This window comes from Monodelphis domestica, chromosome 4 (assembly GCF_027887165.1).
Source record: "Monodelphis domestica isolate mMonDom1 chromosome 4, mMonDom1.pri, whole genome shotgun sequence".
NCBI lineage: Eukaryota > Metazoa > Chordata > Mammalia > Didelphimorphia > Didelphidae > Monodelphis > Monodelphis domestica.
In genome coordinates, this window is record NC_077230.1 from 163909134 (window position 1) to 163926299 (window position 17166).

The following is a 17166-nucleotide window of genomic DNA, read 5'->3' on the forward strand; positions in this document are numbered from 1 at the left end:
CCCTCTCTCTACTCCATGGTTATTCTATATACCCTGTAGTCTTTCCCCAGTTTGAGGCGTTCAGCTTATCTTCCCCACCACCACCACCCCTCCGCACCCCCGTCTAATCCTCTGTAAATCTGCTCTTATTCCTTCCCCTTTCCATCCCTCCTGACTTTCTGCCCCGCACTTTTGCTTCTTTTCTCCTTCCCTATTACCTCTTACAATCTGCCCTCACCTTCGTTTCTCTTCCCCCTTCCCCCCTTCTTCCCTGTTAAAACCTCCTGCTCACCTAATTTGCCCTAAATTCTCCATCTCTTACAAGTCCTTAAGCCTCTATACTCCTCCTCTACCCTGTTTTCTCAGCAGTCTTAACTGAATCTTTTAAAACTAGCAGGATCATCTTTGTTTTGCGCTTTCCCTATCTTTGGCCACCTCTTCTCTCCCCATCCTCCCCAATTCCAGTGTCGAGGTTTGTTCAGCACCCTTCACTCCTTCTTGGTTGGCCCTCTTTCCCACACCCTTATTCTCTCCTTCTGTATTGCATTAGCCTCTCTCCCTCCTGGTCCGCACCCTTACATGCACTCCTCAATCCCGCTTCTCTTTCAGTCTCCCCTACCCTCTGCACCTCTTCTCTTCCCAGACCCCCATCCCCCCAACGTGTTACACGCAGGAGTTGAAATAACGTTTCCCCGGCCGTTGGGCGACTGTCTCCGCGAAGCTTTTTGCCACTCTCGCCGCCTTTGCCCTGGCAAAGAGGGGGATTTGGCTCCGTTTTAGCTGCGTGTTGGTGGAGTGCGACAACCAGCCGAGTGCGGGCTTTGGAGCTGTGGTTGTGGCCGCTGGGAGCTGATGAATAGGCAGGTGTGTGTGCCTTGGGGAGACGCGCGCTGTTTGTTCCTCAGGCTGTAGATTGTGGAGGAATGTGAGGAATGCTTTGGGGGCAGAGTACGCACACCCTGCGCCGCCGCTCCCTGCTCTGCTCTCTCTCCATTAGCCAGAGGTCACTGGAGCATCTTCTCGGGAGCTGGTGAGCCTCTTACTTCTCTCCGCCTCCTTCTCTCTCTCTCTCTCTCTCTCTCTCTCCTTGCGGCAGAGCGGGCACTGGGGAAGTGTGACAAGCAGATATGCCTGCCGTCTGCCTGGCCGGCAGAATTCGTGCTTAGGCTTGGTTTTGCTGCATTTTCCTCCTGGAGGATGAATTTGGGGGAGGGGGGAACAGCTCCTACTTAACAAGGTCATCGATAGTCGAAATCTGATCTATTCTCAAGTTTGGCTCGCTGGTTTTGATCAGTGTCTGATTTTTCCTGAGCCACTGGCTTCTTAAGAGAAGCTGCAAATACAGGGACCAAGAAGGTGGATGTTTTTAGGATGATGGTGTTGCAACCAATGTCTTTAGCCGTTTAAAAAATGTCGGTTAGTGCTTGTGAAGGGAGACAATTTAAGGAAAATTTGGAGACCTCAGATGTCATAAGAATTGTAATTTTTTGGTCATGCTGTGTTGTTTTAGAATCCCATATAATGCATAATGAATAGAAACAGAGAGGCAGTGTTTGGCCAGAGATGGGACAGATAGAACTGTCTGGTACAGTTAAATTAGGGGCTAATCAATAACCGTTTGAAATCATCACAATCTTATCTATTCCAAGATTTACATTTATTAAAGAAGAGGTGTTATTTCTGGTTTTCTAATTATTCTAGTCCTTTTAGGAGGGGAAGAGGAAAAGAATAACTTTTAAGCATGGTGTCTCAATTGATAAAATGGAAAATTATTGGTATTAATTTTTTAAAGTTAAAAGTTGACTTTTTTCTTATTGTGATAGAAACAAGCTGAAATATCTTATCTTCAACTCATTTTTTAATTTAAATAAAGGAACATTGCTAGATTTTATATTCCCTTTGAATTGGCTAAGTGTCTTTTTGGAGATGCCTTTAGCTACAAGGTCACACATAATTCTGTACTAGTATATTAAACAAAATCTGTAGAAACCTTTCTCTTGGGTGTTGTAGAAACCTTAATGGAAGCTGGCAAAATTATTGTATGTGAGGAAAATAACCAAAGTAAGAGGAATTCTATAATTGAGATCTACTGTGCATGTTTTATGTGAGACAGTTTGCTTTTGAGAATGTTTTCTATAAGCTCCTGAATAAATGAAAATTTAGACCAGACTCAGGAAAATGATAAATTTATTTGCCAAATCAGACTATTTTCATGTGATCACCTGACTGGAATTAAGGACCATTAAGAGTATAACATGAGAACCTTTGTAAGAAAATTACAGGACAAAATGAAAAACAGTAACTTAAAAGGAAATTACATCTGATCAAAGCTTTCTTATTTACAATTTACTGATATTTACAATCAGTGAACATCCTAAATGAAGGGTCCACTTGAAATCTAATATTGTATAGGATAGGTTTTATTGTTATAGCAGCAAACTTTTATTATGTAACTGTTAGAATCAATTCCAATACAAATTAAAGTGTATTTTTAAAAATTTGATTTGAAATGCACATTAGAGGGTAGAAAACACTTTCTCTGCTGCATTAAGAAATTTAAGTAGCTATAAAGCTGTAGCATATGCATATTTTGGGAAAATAGTTTTCACTTCTTGAGAGACCTTTCTATGATCATTTTTGCATTCTAAAGTTTTGATTCTGTTTATAGAAATTACTCCATTCTGTTTGATACACAAGAGGCAAGGGGCTCAACACTTTTTTGTGATTGTGTCTTGGAATTCTTTGGCAGTCTGGTAAAATCCTTTTTCTCAGAATAATATTTTTAAATGCATAAAATAAAGATACATAGGATTACAGAAAGAAACCAATTACATATTGAAATAAAGATATAATCTTGTTTTCCCACCCAACTTTGGGATCCCCTCTGAAATCTGCTCTTGCTCTGCTATATTGGTCTACAATACTGGGAAAGATACTTGGACCTCATGGCCAGAAATGATAAAAAGCAATATAATTTGTGATTTAATTCAAAATACAAAATGCTTCTTCACTGTTAATAAGATAGAGGGGGATATGTTATGGTCTTACTGTAGGTCATGTTACAAAATTCCTAACTGAAGGAATGAACCTATAATCTTAATACATTCATAGTCTCGTTTAAAAAGGAATTGGGGAGAATGATAAAGAGGTTAACCTTGATCTACCTGTATTTGTTTTGAACAATTTAATGTTAATTTTTCTGGACTTACAAATATTTTTAAAAAATATCCATGGTGTTAAATTTGGATTTTAAGTAGAAATTTAAGCAGCCATATGATCTTAAATATATCAATATTATTTCTTTGCATTTCATCTGGACTTTATCAGTTACCTGGTTGTTGCTACCATTTGCCCTTGCAAGGGTCCTGGACAAAATAATAACATTTTGGGAATTTTGTAAAATCTAGAGTATATGTTACACTCTGTTCCTCAGCTTGCTTATTTCCATTAATACCTGTATTCCTTCCTCTTAAAGATGAATGAAAGGTTTATTCCAGGGTTCTTCCAGTGCATAAACTACTTCTGGGAATTGTTTGGCACTTTTGAAAGTTGCTTTAATTTGTTTAGGCTACTAGGGTTCAGTTACTACTTCAGTGTACTAAATGGTACCCTAGTGGCCTTACTGGCAGTACTGAAATAATACTCATTGAAACATAATTCTAGTGGGCTAGATATGAGAAGAAAATGAATAATAACATGATATTTAAGCAGCTGTTTTAGGCTTAAAGTGAGGTAGCTGCAAAGGAAGAAGGCAGAAACAAAACTTTGAGGATAAATTGAATTACAGCTTAATAAGATATGATATGGGCTATGTTGCTGGGAAACAAAGTAGACACTTTGCTGGATTGCTTCTGACTTGTTTCTTCCTCCTTCTGGAACAAAGTGCAATCTTTGCACTTCCCTTGTTTTTTGAAAAACAAAACAAAACAACGTCTTTTTAAGGCTTAATAAAATGTTTTGCTACCAATAAGATAGGGTAACTGAGTTTTAAAGGCTATCACTATTTCTCCCTCCTTCCCCCCATTTAAATATAGGTCACACAACAAAACTTATAAGTGATGATTCAGTCAACAAGACTACTATTTTTCTATATTTTGGAGATGGAAAAAAAAAACAGGTTCACATTATGAGTGGTCAGTTTTTTTCATCTTAATAACTGAGCAAGTGATGAATCCTAGAATAAAGACTGAAGGTACTACAAACTTCTTACTTCCTCTTCCCCATATATCACTGAGACAAGGAATAAAATGGGATTTTCCCTCTCAAAAGTTTAAAAATAAATAAAATAATAAAACAATACTTGTTTTCTAATATCATCCTTACAAAAGGGAAAAGGAGAGAAGAAGAGGATGAACTTATGATGATTCCTGGGCAGCTCTTCCTGTGTAAGGAGTATATTTGGATTGAATAATGTTCACATTATTTCTCGAGTTGCCATGAAAAAATTCAACAAAACTGTATTCATGTGAAATATATTGATTTAACAACAATAAGGCTGTAATTAATTAATTTAAATCATAGAACATCTTTAAACTATTTTAAAGTTTTTTTAGTTTTTTAAAGTATTTTAAAAAATTATAAAAATTAGAAGGTTGATTTATTAGAAAAATTAGAAGGTTGATTTATAATACTCCTAAATCAATTAAATCTAGAAATATTGCAACACATACTTCTTTAATTAATGAAATGTGAAATGAATTTTTTCATTTCAAAAAATGAAATTTTTATTTTTGATGAATACAGATCATATATGACAGTGATCATTTCATTAGTTTTCAATCAGTCAACAATCATTTATTATGCACCTGCTATGTACCAGGCACTGTGTTAAGCAGTTGGGTACAGATTAGCATTAGTAGGCAAAATTACACAATTAAAACATGAATTAAACAAAGGCATTTGCATGGTATGCAAGGGTAAGCCCACTTTAAAGAGAACACACATCTAGTAAATGTAAACAGAACTGTCCTTAGGTTTTAATATTTTGCCTGTTGATTAGGATCCTCCACATTTATGGGGTATGGGAAGGTGCTTGCTGCTGGGAAGTTAGTGTCTCAAGGGACATAGTCAGCATTTCTAAGGGAGGGACTGCTAGCTGGTGCTTTGGAGAATGGTCACTGGACTATATATATAAGTCGGAGACTCAATCTCCACTCTGTAACAGAACTGTGAGTAGTGAAGGCTAATCTGTAAACTGTTATCTTCCCTCTTCTCTTCTATAATACACACACCCAGATTCTCACCTTTGTGACTTTTCTACTTTGTATTCCCTTGAAACTATTCCCTTGAAAACTTTTACCTGTATAAAAGTTACATTTAGCTCTTCAAATCTGATTTTATGCACTGTAATATGCTCTCCAGCCATGATCCCTGTGAATGACCCTTCAGGCTCAACAGATTCAGAAGTGCAATTGGAGGAATTCCATATTCTGAGTGATATGAGGTTGATAAAAAGCAATTACATTGTGGGATTCAGGGCAATAACACAACTCTGTGGACAATTGGAAGTATAATTAATTGTGAGAATGTTAGCATATGCTTTCTGGGGATAGAATCAAATTTAAAATCTCATAGGTGGGGCCAGGATGTTCTAAGAAAGAAAGTAAGCAAAATTCATATGAACTTAGATGATCAGTTTCCCCAAGTGATTATCAATAAGGAAGCAAAATCAGATAACAACAGAATAAAGAATTTTGCCAATGGAGATACTTGAAGTATGTATCACTTGGAAGTCTTTAAAACTGCTTATAAGAATACTAGGTCAGTTTCAGAAAGAGGGGGCAGCCAGTTGGCCCAGTGGTCAGAGAGCCAGACCTGGAGAACAGGAAGGCCTGGGTTCAAATAGGGCATCAGATACTTCTTCACTGTGTGACCTCGGGCAAGTAAGTAACTTAACTCCATTTGCCTAGCCTTTACAACTCTTTCCCCTTGATCCTGATACTTAGTTTTTACTATTCTAAAACAGAAGGTAAGGGATTAAAAAATATATCATAAAGAGGAGACATGAATAAACATCTTAATAAATAAAAAGTAATAGCTCCAGTTCAAAGAAGTAGAATTTGAAAGTTATAAAATGAAAATATTTTTTGTTTTAGGTCCAACCTATTGCATTGAAATTTTGCATAATGACTTTGTAAAATATGGTTGGCTATCAATTTAGGAAAATATGTTATCAATATTTTATGGACTAATTTTGAAAGGGCCACAGATTGATTCCTTTAGGCATTTGCAGATTTTTACTAGGCCATATCATGCTTTAAGATTTGCAAAGGTGCTTGACAGATATCTCATTTTATCCTCATGACAAAGCTGGGAAGTAGTAGGTCCTATTATATCCTCATTTTATAGATAAGGAAACTGATATAGAAGTGAAGTGACTTTTTCAAGCTCATATATCTGTTAAGTACCTGAATACAATTTGAATTCAGGTCTTCCTGGCTCCACTGTTCTATCCACTGAGCTACCTACCTGCTTACTCTCTGGTTGGAATCTTGCTTCTGATAACTTGCCTTGTGACACTAGGTAAGTAACTTAAGATCATTTAGTTATCTTAAGGAAGTCCATAGGACAAGTATACTGGGTAAAGGTTTTGACCCCCCCAAGTAATTAGGCAAGGAGGGGTCATAATGGCAAAATTACAGATCCTTTGCATAATAAAGAGGATATTTCATCTCCCGTCAAAAAAAATTTTTTTTTTCTAAACCCAGGAAGCTTTAGGAGCCTGTATCTGACTTCAGGAGTTAACAGTTTGCTTTAGGAAAATAAAAGTACATTGACCTGAAAAAGTTAAGTAGCAGTGAAATAGCTTAACCTTTGTCTAATGGTGTTTTTGGATAATGACTGCTGTGTGTGTGTGTGTGTTGACAAGAGGGAGCTGGAAATCAGCAATTACTGAATTATCATAGAGGTGAGTCTTATGCTGGACTTTCAGAAGAGACAAGCATCATAAGAAAGAACTATAACTGAAGTCATTTTGCTGGGAAAATATGTGTCATGTTTATGGAAGAGTAAAGAGCAGTCTACACAAAACATTGAGTTCATATTTTGGAATAATGAGAGATAAGGTTCTGGTGAGTAGACAAATTAGAGCCTGATTCCAAAAGATCTTGATGATAAAGCTGAAGACTGGGTGTGGGATGGGTGATGGCAATCCCTTGATTTTTAAGTTGAATCAAACATTAAAAGAATTTGCACTATTGTTTGGTGGAATTATGAATTATCACAACCATTCTGGAAAGCATTTGGAATTACAAAATGATTAACTTTTAACATAGAGGTTCCATTATTAAGCTTATTTCCCCAAGGAAGAAAAGTCCCTCTATACACCAAAAGATTTATAGCATCATTTTTTTGTTGTAGCAAAGAGTTGGAAACAAAGCAGATGCCAATCAATTGGGGAATGACTAAACAATTTGTGGTATATGAATGAAATGGAGTATTACTATCCTATAAGAAATAATAAATATGGTGAATATTGAGAAACATTGGAAAATCTACACAAAATGATGCAGAGTAGAATGAGCAGAATCAAGAAAACAAGATGCATAATATAGCAATATAAATGGAAAGAACAACCATAATAACAAAGCGAACGTTAAAAAATTGTAAAGAACTAACATGAGTCAAAAAAGATCCTCATTCCTTAGCTGAGGTAAGAGGTCAACAATTGTTATATGTTGCACATATTTTTGGACTTGTTTGATATTCTGATGAAATACATCAAAATTATTTGTGATAATTCTCTTTTTTCCTTTAAAAATACTGTTTGTATTTATATTGACTCATTGGGAAGAAGAGAGGGAGGGATACTGGGGGAGATGATGACGATATTAAAGAAATAACATCAGTAAAAATTTATTTTTTTTAAAGCTATGAACTGATGATTAAAAAAAAAAATCCCCAACCCCAAGAAGTTTACATTTTACCAGGGGAATACAAAAGATACACAAATATAGTACAAAGTAAATTGAGGAGGGAGAAAGTACTAATATTTGAAGGGATTTGTAAGAACAGGCCTCATGCCGAAAAGTAGCTTCGGTTCTAAAAGGGAGAGATAAGAAGATGGCAAATTCAAGGGCTAGAGGATGGTTCCTACATTTAGTCAGCATTGATTGCCAACTGTGTGCTGGGTACTATGAATTATTATGAAAAAAATTAATCTTGGAGATTTTATACTAAATTATAAGTATTAGTATTTTTGAGGAGTGCTTTCATTTTTTATTATCTCAATGCTTATATTCTAGGAGGGATATAACATGTACATAGATAAGTAAATATAAAATATATGCAAATTAAATACAAGGTAATTGTTGAAGATGGAGTTGGGTTACTAGAGTCCTGGTGGAGATCGGGAAAGATCTGATTATGTCAGATTGGGGTAGTTTAGTTGAGCTTTCAGAGAAGCTAGGAGATGAAGAATCTACTATAGGCAGAGGCCACAGCCTGCACAAAGATACAGAGTTGAGAAAATAAAATGTCTTGTGTGAGAAGCATTAAGTAGACCATTTTGGTTTGAATAAAGAAATGCATAAAGGGAAAGAGTTGTGTAATAAGTCTGGAGAGGCATACTGAAGTCATAATTGTGAAGGATATAAATGGCCATCAAAGGAGTTTATATTTTATCATAGAATCAAGAGGGAGTCATTGGAGTTTTTTGAGCAGGCAAGTGTTATGTTTAGAATTGACTTTTTGTTTTAGGAATTTCACTATATAGCAACTGTGTGGAGGTTAGATTGGAGATGATAAAGGAATGAGGTATATGTACCAGTTAGGATTCTATTGCATTAATCTAGATGAAAGGTGATGGAGGCTGAACCATACTTGATTGTGGAGGGAAGGGGAGTGACTTTAAGATATGTTTTTTTTTTTTTTACCTTCTGTCTTGGAGTCAATACTGTGTATTGACTCCAAGGCAGAAGAGAGTGGTAAGGGCTAGGCAATGGGGGGTCAAGTGACTTGCCCAGGGTCACACAGTTGGGAAGTGTCTGAGGCCAGATTTGAACCTAGGACCTCCCGTCACTAGGCCTGGCTCTCAATCCACTAAGCTACCCAGCTGCCCCCTAAGATATGTTTTAAAAGTGGAATGGACAAAACTTGGCAGATGATTGGAGAAAGAGTAAGAAGTCAACAATGATTCTGAGGTTGTGAACAAATGCACAGAAGTGGAATTTGGAGTATCAAAAGTCAGGAGTGGCAAGTTCACAATTGGTTCTCAAGGAACCAATTAGTTTGGACATTGATTTGATAATCAGCTGTCATCAAACATTTAAATACCTTATATATGCCAGGCATTGTGCTAAACAATCAAATGGAGGAAGACAACTCAGAAAAGAAAGCTGAAAAAGCTTGGGGGTGGGGGAACAGGATGGTATCTGAGGGGAAGTTGGGAGAAGCCAAAGAACAAAATGAGTCAAAATTAGTTCAGTTGGATGGAAAATGAAATGTCCGAGTTGATGCCAGTTCTATTCCTCATCTCCTTAAATGGAGGACTTTATGACTCCACTCTCCAATTAAAGGAGCAGAGGGTACTGGTGTATTGTCAGGAAAGGTAAGTATAATCCAGATTATGGTAATTCTCAAATGCTATGTTGGAATGTCTTTTAATGTCCAGGAAACAGGCTTCCACTAAAGTGTCTGAGGCTATATTTGAACTTAGAGCTTCCTTACTCCATGTCCAGTGCTCTTTGTGCTATACAATCTAGCTCTGTCCTTCACCAGATAATTTAATGGGAATTTCTATGAGGAGTTTTCTTTAAATTTTTTTTTTAATATTTTAAAAAATATTCTTTATAAATGTTGAGTTCCAAATTCTCCTTCCTAACCCCTCCTCCTACCCACTAAGAAGGTAAGAAATATAGTATCAATTATACATGTGAAATAATATAAAACCTATTTCCATATTAGCCATATTTTTAAAAAAGCAAGAAAAGAAAATGAGAAAATTATTGTTTAATCTGCACTCTAGAGTTCATCAAGTGAATATCATTTTCTCATCAAGTCTGTCACAGTTAATCATTTCAACACTGCTGTTATTGCAACTACATTACAGTGATCTCCCAGTTCTTCTCACTTTACTTTGCATCAGTTCATATAGTAGGTCTTAATCATGTTTTTCTGAAGACATCACCATCATGTCTAGTATTCCATTACAATCACATGCCACAATTTGTTTAGCCATTTCAGAATTGATGAGCATCCCCTTGATTTCCAATTCTTTGCCACCACAAAAAGAAATGCTTTAAATGTTTTTGTATAGATGAATGCTTTTCTTTTTCCTTTGATCTCTGACATAAAGACCTAGTGGTATTTTCTGGGTCAAAGGGTATGTGTAGCTTGATGGCCCATTGGGCCTAATTTCGAGTTGTACTTCAGAATGGTTAGACTATTTCACTACAACATTAACAGTTCATTAGTGTACCTGTTTTTCCCTCATTCTCTCCAGCATTTGTCATTTCTGATAGGTAGGAGGTGGTACCCCAGAGTTGTTTTTAAAAACTGCATTTCTCTAATTAATAGTGATTTAGAACATTTTTTTCACATGACTGTAGATAGCTTTGATTTCTTCTGAAAACTTCTTGTTTATATCTTTTGCCATTTACTAATTGGGGTATAGCTTTTACTTTTATAAATTTAGCTTGGCTCTATTTAGCATATATTTGAGAAATTTGATCTTTTTTCAAATTTATTTTATTTTAATAATAAATTTCCAGAATTTTTTTCCAAAATTATATGATTCATGTTGTCTCCCTCTCTTCTTCCCTCCTCCCTTCCCAGAGCTGACAGGCAATTTAACCTGGGTTATACATATATTATCATGGAAAACATTTCCATATTATTCATTTTTATAAGTGAATAATCTTTTAAGCCAAACTCCCAAATCATATACCCAAATAAACAAGTGATAAATCATGTTTTTGTCTGCATTTCCATTTCCACAGTTCTTTCTCTGGAGGTGGATAGCATTCTTTTTCATAAGTCCCCCAGAATTGTTCTGGATCATTTTATTGCTGTTAGCAAAGTCAATCACATTTGATCATGCCACAGTATTGCTGTTACTTGGTATACTATTCTTCTGTTCTGCTTATTTCACTCTGCATCAGTTCATGCAAAACTTTCTGAAATCACCTTATTCATTATTCCTTATAACACAGTAGATTCCATCATCATTATATACCACAATTTGTTCAGCCATTCACCAGTTGAAGGACATCCTTGTAGTTTCCAATTATTTGCCTCCACAAAAAGTGCAGCTATAAATGTTTTGTGCAAACAGGTCCTTTCCCATTTAAAAAAAATCTCTCTGGGTAGTAGTGCTGATCCTGGATCAAAAGGTATGCATTCTTTTATAGCCCTTTGGACAGAATTCCAAATTGTCTTCCAGAGTGGTTGGACCAATTCAGAACTCCACCAGCAAATGCATTAGTGTCCTAATTTTGCTACATTTCTCCTGACATTTATTATTTTCCTTTACTGTCATATTGGCCAATCTGATAGATATGAGTGAGGTGGTACCTCAGAGGTGTTCTAATTTGCATTTCTCTAATCAAAAGGGATTTAGAAGATTTTTTCATATGATTATTGATAGCTTCAATTTCTTAATATGAAAACTGCCTATTCATATCTTTTGACCATTTGCCAATTGGAAAATGAATTAGATTCTTATAAATTTGACTTAGTTTTTTATGTAGTTGAGAAATGAGACCTGTATCAGAGAAATTTATTAAAAAATTTTTTTCTAGTTTGCTTTCCTTCTAAACTTGGTTTCATTAGCTTTGTTTGTAATTTAATATAATCAAAATTATTCATTTTATATATTGTAATGTTCTGTATTTCTTGTTTGGTCATAAATTCTTCCTTTCTCCATAGATCTGACAGGCAAAGTATTCTATGTTCCCTAATTTACTTTTATCACTCTTTATATTTAGATCATATACCCATTTTGACCATATCTTGGTATAGTGTGTGAGATATTGACCCAGACCTAATTTTTGCCATAGTTTTCCAATATTCCCAGCAGTTTTTGTCAAGTAGTGAGTTCTTATCCTAAAAGTTGGGATCTTTTGGTTTATCAAATACAAGATTGATGAGTGCGTTTACCCTTAATCTATTGATCCACCCTTCTAGAGAAATATTGTCTTTATCAGAAAAACTTGTTGTATACATTTTTCAAAAAAACCTATTGGTTCCAAGGCAGAAGAATGGTAAGGGCTAGGCAGTGGGGGTTAAGTGACTTGCCTAGCTAGGAAGCTGCATACATTTTTGATATTACTTTATCTATGGTACCACAAACATTTTTTTGATTTGAAAATTATTTTAAAGTTGTTTGCAGAGGAATGTTGAGAAGAAGTTCAGCTGGGTTGCCTCTAATCCACATCTTGGCTCCAACCCCTATAAACTTATAAGGAGTTTTCAATAATTGTTCTGAGTCTTATCTGTGCAATTAAGGGATTGGGCTAGATGATTTCTCTGATCACTTTCAGCCCTCAGATTCTTTGACTGTCTTTATGAAGCTTCAGTTAATTATACAATCTTTTAGACAAATTAGTTAAGTTTTGATCTTTAGAGGAGCATAAAATTTGATTGAACCTTCTTCCCATTGCAGGCTTCAATCACCTAGTGGTCAAATGTTATCTGTGTATATCTAGCAATGGACAAATTACCACTTCATAAAACAATCTCAATTCCAGTTTTCTGCTGTTGAAATTAAGATCTTTCTTTTGAAGTTACTGAATCCAGACTTCCTGAGTCATACTCATTGCTTCTAGTTCTGTCTCCTAGACCAAGTAGGAATCTTATGCTTCTTTCATATGATTGCCTTTCAAATATTTGAAGATTGCTTTCATGTAAGCCTTACTGCTTGTCTTGTACTTCTTTTACCATTCCTTGTGATGTAATTTAGAGAGTTCTCTTATCCCATTAAACTCTTTCTGAATGTTTGACAAATTTCAGTGCCCTTCCTTAAAAATATGATACTCAGAACTAAACATATTATTCCATATGAGGTCTGCTCAATGCAAAGTATTTGGACACTATGCATGAGTTTGCATTAATATTACATTAGCCTTTTTGACAGCCCCTTCATTCCCCTGAGCTTCCAGGCACCTAAAATCCTTAATTTTTTCAAATGAATGGCTTTTGAGCCAAGAATCTCGCATTTCCTATTTGAACAGTTGGCTTTTTTAACTTCATTTTAGCATTTATATTTTTTAAATTATATTTTATCTTAACATTTTGGACCTATTGCAATCTATAGTTCTTTGGAACTATTGCAATCTAGATTTTTCCATCTAACATCATAGCTATTTTCCCTACTTTTGTGTCATCTGTGAATTTTTAAAGTGTCTTTTATAACTTCATCCCAGCTACTAATAAAATTTTGTAGGCCAGTAGTTTTGGTAAAATTAGTCTATTGAGAATGAACAAGAGGAGCTTGGAAGAAGACCCAGTTCCATTTTCTTACATATACTCCCTGTCTATGGCAAGTTAATGAAACTTTAAATGCCTCAGGGAACATGCTAAAGTTTTGTTACAGAAAGGGTACTGATTTATATTGATAGAAGAGTCTATGCCAGGAATACTTTGTATCTATGAAATCATCCATCCAGACACCCCCTCCCCCAAAAAGACTTCTTTAGGTATATAAACCCTTGAAAATCTGTTGCCTACTGTCTGTTTTATTATACAATTGTAACTTTTTTGTTCCCTCAAGGGATGAAGATTAGTAGTACATTTCAAGTGTGTTCCTTAAAAGAAAAATAGCTATGTAAATTCAGAACATATTTATAGTAAAAAAAAATTACGTGTGGTAAATGGTAAATTTCAAAACTTAGGTAAATTGTATTTTTTTTTTGTGTTCAGTAATTTCTGCTTTGTTTTTTATTTTTAAAATGACCTTTAAGACCAAATGTATTTTTTAAAACAAGTTTTTAAAAAATAATTTTTCTTTTTTAAAAACATGTAATGACAAATAGGATTTTGGTAAGTTTTAAATAATATAACTTTTTAAAAATAGGCATTTGTGGCATGAAGATAGAATTAACTCTCCCTTTGTCTATTTTTAGTTAATCAACTCAAGAACTTAAAGTACCCCTACTTAGTAGCTAACTAGCCATTAGATAAGAGAGCTCACAAGTCACTTAGTAGTTCAGACCACAAAACCACAAGCAGTGCCCCGCCTTGGGCAGTGCTAGGCAAATTAATTGAAAGACTGCAATTGGTTCCCCTGAAGAGGAGAGACAGGAAATGATGTGGGAAAAGGGGGTATTAAAAAGGAGACCAATATGATCTGGCCTCTCTTGGCTTCCTTGGTTTGGGAGAGGCTGGTTCCTTGGAGAGACTGTTCCCTTGGATTCCATGTCGGTGGGTAGAGCTGAAGAGACATGCTTTTCCTTGGAGTCATTCTGCATTGGTGGAACCTCTGGCTGAAGATACCACAGGGACTTCTGTCTGAGGTCTGCCGGGAAATTCACATAGAGATCAGGACTTGGAGAAGCCCCTGCTAGGCGCTGAGCCTGACTTCACCAGAACAGCACTTAGGGCTGGTAGGCTAGACTAGGCTTTGTCTCCTTCCTATATTTCCCACTTTCACTATCTCTACCTTGTTGTAAATCAAAGCTACTAACAGTCATTTTGACTTGGAGGCTAGTATTTTTTTAAATGGCGACCACTTTTATAACTCATATTGAGCAAAACCTAATTTAACTTTTACAGTGGTCATCAGCATTGTCCAAACGGACTTAAAAATGCCATCTATTGTTTTTAGCATTTTAATTAACTCACTATTTTCTGGCAAAGCTTAATCATTCATCTTAAATTAATTCTTGCAGTTCAGAAGTACAAGTACCTTCCATCAGGTACTTGTTTTTTTCTTCTATTTTATTAGACTCATATAGATAATTTTAACTACATTATTTCCCTTTTGATGATCTTATTTGGAAAGACAATGAATAATTAAAATATACGAAAACAGTGAATAATTATTGATGATGGATTTTTCAAATACTTCATATATATGTGTGTATATATGTATTTTTTAATTTGGCCAATTTTGAACATTATTCCCTGATTATAAAAATCATTTTCTATTCCTCCCTCTCCTCTCTTCTTCTCTCCCCTCCCATAACCGACGTACAATTCCACTGGGTATTACATGTGTCTTGCTTCACATATATATTGAATGACATAAACTTATTACAGATTGTTTAGAGAATCTGAGTTTGGGATTTCTTTTCAGTCAATGACCAATTAGTCAACAAGCATTTATTAAACACCTAGTATGTATTAGATGACATTCTTAGCAATGGAGATGTGTATATATGTATATATATGTATACTAGTATATGTATATATATGTATACTAGTATATGTGTATATACTAGTATGCACGAGGAAACAACATATACACAAGTAACTAAATATAAATTAAAAATTTGCCAAGTGGGTAGGAATGAGGACGGGGAATTAGGAAAGTCTTCATGAAGAAGATGACTTTTTATCTGAACTGAAAATGAGCTTAGAAATTCTTAGAAGCAGAGTTGAGAACAAATGTATTATAGGCATGGGAGATGATGCACAAAAGCCTAGAGATAAGAAGTTGTAATGCTGTGTATGGGGAACTGTGAGTAGGCCATTTTAGATGGAGTTGTAGAATGCATGAAAAAGAAATAATATGTAATACGCCTAGAAAGGAATGCTGAGTCCCCACTTTGTGAAGGGCTTTAACTGTCCAACAGAAGTTTCCATTCTGTAGTCAAGAGGAAGCCATTGAAGCTTTTAGAATAGGGGTGGGGAAGGGTGACATGATTGGACCTGTACTTTAGGAATTGTTCTTTGTCAACTTTGTGAAGGATAAATTGGAGAGGATAGGAGATTGAAGAAGAAAGAACAATTAGGAAGTGTAAGAAGGGAATTCATCTCCTCCCTTTGTTTTAACTTAACCAATCAGGGACCTGGAGGTTCTTTACCATTGAGATGTACAGGGATACACATACCCATAGTGAAAGGAAGTTGAAACCAACAAGATAAGAAATTGATCCCATAAGCACTGTCCCCCTGAGCAATATCAGACAAATGAAGGAACTATGATTGGTTCTTGAAGATGTGACATGGGAGAGCTAGTGGGTGGAGAAAACTGCTTATAAAGATGAGACCAGGGGTCTGGAGGACATTCTGATTGAGATTTGCATTCAGATTTGGAGTCTGGCATTGGTGACATTTGCTGAAGGACACTCTTGCTAAAGAGACTCTCTCAGACATCTAGCTGGAGATTGGAACCTGAAGGCTGACCCTTGTGCTCTTCTAGCTGGATATTGGACTCCTGTCAATGGCGAGCTTTGATTTTATCAGAACGACACATAGAGTGGTAGGCTAGGCAACACTACCTCTTTCCTACATTTTCCTCTCTTTACTATCACTACTTAGAGGTGATCAAGCTACTAAAGGTACTAACAGCCTCATCATTTAATTTTAATTATTACAGAAGATTTTGTGGTAGTCCATATGAAAAATAATGTAGGCTTGAACTTGGGTTGTCGAATAAAGCAAAGGAGGCAGATATGAGAAATGCAGAAGTAGGATATACAAGACTTGGCCAATGACTGGCTTTGTGTCATGAGAAAATAAAGATTGGATGATGGCTCTGAAGTTGTAAACCTGGGGTGACTCTTAAGACTGTTAATGTCCTCCAGAAATAAGGGCAATAGGAATACTTTATATTTTAGATTTAAAAAATTTTTCTTTTGGATATGAAACATTTGAGATGCATACTTGGAAATCTCTAAATGCTAGTTGGTGATGTGGGATTGTAGTTTAGGAAAGAGATAGGGTTGATATATAGACTTGGGAATTATCTACAGAGAAATTATAATTAAACCCAAGAAAGCTAATGAAGTCACAGAGCATATGAAAGAAGAGAAGAAGATTCAGAAAATGATCATGTGATATACCCATAATAAAATGGTAAGATGTTGAAGATGATCTATCAAAGGAATCAAATATCTAATGCTTAATTAGAAAAGGAAAGATTCTTTTGTCTTTTTTTTCCTTTGTTTCCTAAAAGAAAATGTTGCCTTGAAAAGCAGCATGAGAGTGGATAGAGCCATTATGGAAACCAACAAGCTCCACTTCTTACTTACTGGCTGAGTAATCCTGGGCAAAGCACTTAATCCTTTGCCTGTTTCCCGGCCTGGC

At 35.6% G+C, this 17166-nt stretch overlaps 2 protein-coding genes across 17 annotated transcripts in view; one reads left to right on the forward strand and one right to left on the reverse strand.

The window, feature by feature from the left end:
- CCDC148 (coiled-coil domain containing 148) overlaps window positions 1-783 on the reverse strand; it is a 371756-nt gene extending 370973 nt beyond the window's left edge. The window contains exon 1 of the mRNA XM_056793901.1: window positions 647-783. The gene's annotated coding sequence lies outside the window, so the exon portion shown is untranslated. The remainder of the gene's footprint in view (window positions 1-646) is intronic.
- PKP4 (plakophilin 4) overlaps window positions 1-17166 on the forward strand; it is a 285178-nt gene that overhangs the window by 668 nt on the left and 267344 nt on the right. For 2 of the 16 annotated variants that reach the window (XM_056793887.1, XM_056793889.1), the window contains exon 1: window positions 984-1009. The exons of 12 other annotated variants lie outside the window; for them this stretch is intronic. The gene's annotated coding sequence lies outside the window, so the exon portion shown is untranslated. Of the gene's footprint in view, window positions 1-706; window positions 844-895; window positions 1010-17166 lie in introns of those variants that run through there. 2 more of the 16 variants (XM_016433643.2, XM_056793890.1) reach the window with 2 other exon arrangements.